Source organism: Mustela lutreola, chromosome 10 (assembly GCF_030435805.1).
Source record: "Mustela lutreola isolate mMusLut2 chromosome 10, mMusLut2.pri, whole genome shotgun sequence".
Lineage (NCBI taxonomy): Eukaryota > Metazoa > Chordata > Mammalia > Carnivora > Mustelidae > Mustela > Mustela lutreola.
The window spans coordinates 103,615,264-103,621,060 of record NC_081299.1 but is presented as its reverse complement, the minus strand read 5'-3'; positions in this window follow the sequence as shown (position 1 = coordinate 103,621,060).

Sequence of the window (5,797 nt, the reverse complement as noted above, 5' to 3'; positions counted from 1 at the left end):
GCACTCACCAAATCACATACCCTCCCCAATGTCCATAATCCCAGGCCCCTACCCCAGAAGATCAACAAGAAATCCAGCCAGAGACCAAGTTCACCTACCAAGGAGTGCGGTTTCAATACCAAGGAGAGCAGCAGAATTCCAGAGGAGGAGAAAGCCAAGCATGGAACTCATGGCTTTTTTCCTGTGACTATCATACTTGGAACTTTTATGTAAGTTTTCAGTGCTACACCATTGCTATAAATCCATTTAGAATTTATTATACCATTTCTCTATTCTAAGTGGAGATAATTTGTCCCTGTTCCCTATAATCTAAAATGTAATAGTTCACCTGAATATTGTTGAGTAACCCAAGGGTTGATTCCATGCAATCTCAAAATGATCTTGCTTTCAACAGCAGATGGACACATCTATATAGATACGCAAGTCAATTTTTTACCAAATTTTTCTTCAGAATGCATAATGGATTTATGTGTATATAAATAGTTGTCCTATGAAAGCTTGATCTTATGTTTTAACTATTTAAATATTCCATTGTGCTGAACAAATTGGTTTTGTTTCATTTTTTGTTTTCTGTAATTGGCTACTACAATATTTTTCAGAGTTGTTTTTTTTTTTTTTTTTAACACTATCATGTCCAAATCCTCCCTGTGTGTTGTCTTTTCTAGTTGGTCCATGTTTTTACCTTTGATCCTATGAGTCTTGTTATGCTCTCTACGATTTAGGAATGCCTGCTTTATCCTTAAAATCCAACTTAATTAAATTCAAAACTCCTATATTGAGTTAGGAGCTGTGTTCAGCTCTGAGGCCAAGTAGGAGAACAGTACTCTATGAATTTCTCTTGGAAGTGGACAATAGAATAGGAAAGGAGGCATGGAAACAAATAATTATGATAAGTTAGAGATGTAACAGACTTAGGAAAATATTTGCTTTATGTGACAAAAGGATGACAGTACTACTACACTACAGAAGAAAGCTGTACCGATAACATCTGATTGTCTTATATAAAGCCATAGTCTATAAATCTATATAATATCCCCAAACTTAATTTCATTAGGAGTTAATTGTTTCCTTATTTTCTCCAACTATGACAGCTAGAAATATATCATTTAGTTTCTTAACTGATTTTTAAGAGTACAACGTATTTTAATAAATGATTCAAGAACTACTTTTATGGTCCTCTTTGAAGCGAAGACTGTAAAATCATCTCTCTGCAGTGACTCTGAAAGTTCTGAGAAAGCATTACAGATGACTTAGAAACCCCACATATGTCCCCTAGTTTCCTGATAGTAGAGACCACACTGAAAATGGAGATCAGCTGCTACATTTTAATTTTGGAAAACCCCAAATAATATTGATATTGACAAGAGCTGGAGATACGTGTGTGTGTGTGTGTGTGTATTTATCTTTATATATGGAAAACATGTGAATGAGAGACTTAAATGTTTATCCCTTATGTGGATTATTGTGGTGGTTAATTTTTGGTCTTCATAATATCTTATTTTCAAAATACCATTCTGGTTCTTATTTTCTTAGCTATTAAAATATTATTCTGAAGTATAATTTGACTTTAGGACTATTGACTTACTGAACTAGCTCTATAGTCTTGGAACACTGTTTAATTTCCCTGGTAAGACTGAAACATGTCTTGTTCCTCGTCATGGGTCAGGTGGTCTGTATGTCAGCATTAATTAGGGTATCAGCTCCTCTACTCTATGGTCAAATAATCTTCGACAAAACAGGAAAAAATATACAGTGGAAAAAAGATGGTCTCTTCAAATGGTGCTGGGAAAACTGGACAGCTATATGTAGAAGAATGAAACTTGACCATTCTCTTACACCTTACACAAAGATAAACTCAAAATGGATAAAAGCTTTTGGCTTCAATTTTGTTTTTGAGATTTGATTTAGGAGGTTGAGAAAATTTGCTAGTATTCTTAATTTACTGAGCAATTTTATCATGAATGCATTTTCTCAACTGCACTCACCACATCTTTTGCAGTTAGCAGATAATATTTCTCCTTCAATTTTAATGGAATAAGTTAAATATGTAGAAGGTTTTTTTTTTTTTTTTTTATGTTGACAACTTTGACTCTGGGATTATTTTGTTCAGCTAGCTTCTTTAAGATTTTTTGTTAAGTCATCTCAATACCCAATATGGGGTTTGAACTCACATCAGGAGTCACAGGCTCCACCCACTGAGCCAGCTAAGTGTCCCTCCACCAATGTGGAAGTTTATATCCTTGGATTGGACCCCTTTTTCTTTTTTCTTTATTGCATTTAATGCTATAAATCTAAGCACTGAATAGCTTATGAGACGACTTTTAATAAGTTGTGTTTTCCTCAATTATTTTTTGAGTATTTTTGTTATTTTCAGACCCATGATCCATTAGAAATAGGTCATATAATCTTCAAGCATGAGGAGATTTTCTAGATATATACTACTCAGTGAATTAGAATTGGATACTACTGTAGTACAGGACAAATTCTCTACAAATTCTCTTCTAACAAAATGTGACCTGTTTTGTGGCTCATCATATGGCTTTTATCACTGAGTATTTCCAGTACATTTGAGAGAAATGTGTATTTTACCAATATTCAGTATGATGTTATATAATATCAATTAAGTCAAAATAGGACCATTCTTCCAATCTGCTATATATTGACTGACTTCCTTTGCCTAATTAAAGACTGGAGGAAGCTGAGTGAAATAAGTCAAGCAGAGAGAGTCAATTATCATATGGTTTCACTTATTTGTGGAGCATAACAGATATCATGGAGGACAAGGGGTGTTAGAGAGAAGGGAGTTGGGGTAAATTGGAAGGGGAGGTGAACCATGAGAGACTATGGACTCTGAAAAACAATTTGAGGGTTTTGAAGTGGCGGGGTGTGGGAGGTTGTGGTACCAGGTGGTGGGTATTATAGAGGGCATGGATTGCATGGAGCACTGGGTGTGGTGAAAAAATAATAAATACTCTTTTTCTGAAAATAAATAAATTAATAAAAAAAAGACTGGAGGAAGGATATTAATGAGGCCAACTATTGAATTATGAAGAGGTTTTTTAGTGTTTTTTTTTTTTTTTGAAATTGTTGTATTTACCATATATGTATTCTTCCAGGCATTGTTATCTATTCAGAATTAGTTTTCTAAATGACATCTTTTCTCTTCAGTCTAAAGAAATTCTTTCAACTCACTTGATTTAGCAGGTCTGCTGGAGATAAATTCTTCCACATTTCATCTGAAATGTATGTATTCATTGATCTTTATCTGCTATTTACAGTTCTCTTGAAAGCCCCCAAAAATAAAAATGCCTAATGTGATTTTTTATCGTAAAATTTCTATTCAGTGCTTTTGAAAATTTCCATCTCTTTATTGAAAAGCATTATTTATTCCCTCATGATACTTACTTCTCTAAATTATTTAACATGTCAATCGTAATTACCTCATCCATTTCTGATAATTCCAAAATCTGGACATTTCTGGGTCCAATATCATTTTTATTATAGTAATATGTTTTCACATTTCTTAATATTTCATTCAAAGTGAGGGACTTTGTATAAAAAAAACTGATAAAAATTGTTTCCCATAAAAATGAGACGGTTTCATCTGCCACATTACTCCTCTGGGATTGAAGGACAGAGTGCCTGATGCCTTGTGTAAAGTTAAGCCACCTGTTAACTTTCTCCTACTCCTCTACATACATCCTTACTCTACCTGGCCCCTAGCTGTCCCTTGACAACAAGTGACCCTTATTCTCATGCCTCAACTCTAGGGACAGACAGTCATTCACCATGTTTAAATTTTAGCTGCTTTCCTCTTAACAGCATTTAGGGAGGTTTCTTCCTCCTCTCACTTCTCTGTTAAAGGTTAAATCCACCATGGATCTCATCTAGCAGGGGACTTGTTACTTTTCTGTATTCACAGGGTTCATATTCCCATGTTTATATTCTAATGGCATAATATAACTATGACTTTGAGTATTATTTGTCTTGAAATAATTACTGAGTCTCAAGTGGAATTCTTTAGTGATACCTTACTAGCCTGGTACTATTTTTAAAATGGCACATGGAGATTGGATCTTAAATTAGTTGTACTTGAAACTACTGTGAATATGTGTATCAGTATTGTGCTAAAATACCCACTGTGGGTATTTTAGTCACCTCTAACTGTGTTCCCAAAATTTGTAGTTTGCTTGAGCAAATTTTTGGGAATAGAAAAAGGAAAAGACCATGTGACATGTATACTGAGAAATACAGGTTTACGTTTTCTAAGGAATTAGGCCATAAGGCTTCCCAACTGAGTCTAATAAGTGCTGAAAAAATAGAGTTGGTAAGTTTGGGGCTACTCTACATAAACGTTCATTCCTGCTATTAGAGTAAAAATGAGAATAAGCCTTCTTATAGGAGGTCATTGAGTGGACAATTCTTATATCTTGCCAAATACATATTAATTGAAACAGTCTGATTATATACTATGCAAATCAAAAAAAGATGATAATCACCAAAAAATAACAACAAACATAAAAGACATTGGGGTGTGTCTGCTTGACCAGTAAAAAGACCTGCCAATCTGAAAAGAGGGAACCAGGCCATACTTTAGAAAAGATAGTTGATTAATAATCAGAAGACAACTTATTTTGGTGAAATCCCATTGCTTTATTTTAACTTTTGTTTCCCTTGCCTCAGGAGACATATGTAGAAAGAAGTTGCTATAACTGATGTCAGAGTTTACTTCCTGAGTTCTCCTATAGTACTTCCATATTCTCCTATGGCTTTATGTCTCACATTTAGGTCTTCAACCCATTTTGAATTAATTTTGGTGTATGGTATAAGAAAATGTTCCACTTTCATTTTTTTGCCCTTTGTTATCAAGTACTTTGTCAAAATAAATTCTTCTGCACAGTGAAGGAAAAAACACACTAAAGGCAAATTACAGAATAGGATAAGATATTTGCAAGTGACAAATTTGGTAAATGGTTAGTATCCAAAATGTATAAAGAACTTAAACTCAAACCCCCAAAATGAATAATATAATTCAAAAATGAGCAGGAGACATGAATAACCCTTCTTCCAAAGATATACAAATGGTCAACAGGCACATGAAAAGATACGCAACATCACTGATGATTAGAGATATACAAAACTATAGTCAGCTATCAACTCAAATGTGTCAGAATGACTAACCTCAAGAACAGATGAAATAACAGGCATTGGCAAGAATGTGGAGAAAGGGAACCAATCTTGCATTGCTGCTGGGAGTGTAAAATTGTGAAGCCATTCTGGAAAACAGCATGGAGTTTGGTCAAAAAGTTAAAAATAAAACTACTGTACAATTCAGCAATTTTACTACTAAGTATTTATCCAAAGAATCCAAAAATACCAATTCAAAGGGATACATGGAGCATTATCTACAATAGCCAAATTACAGAAACAGTCCAACCATCTGTCAACTGATGAATGGATGAAGGATGAAGGGGTGGTGCGCATGCATGTGTGTGTGTGTGTGATTTCATTATTTTTATGGATGAGTAATATACAGTGGGATATTATTCAGCCATTAAAAAAAAACAAAAAACCTTGCCATTCACAGTGACATGGATGGAGCCAGAATAAATAATGCTAAATGAAATAAGCCAGTCAGAATAAAACAAATAGCATATGATTTCAGTCATGTGTAGAATTTAAAAATCATGTGTAGAATTTAAAAATCAAGGAAAGGAGAGAGAGAAAGACCAAGAGACAGACTTAACTATAGCAAAAAATGGATGGTTACGAGTGGGGATGGGTGAAATAGGTTACG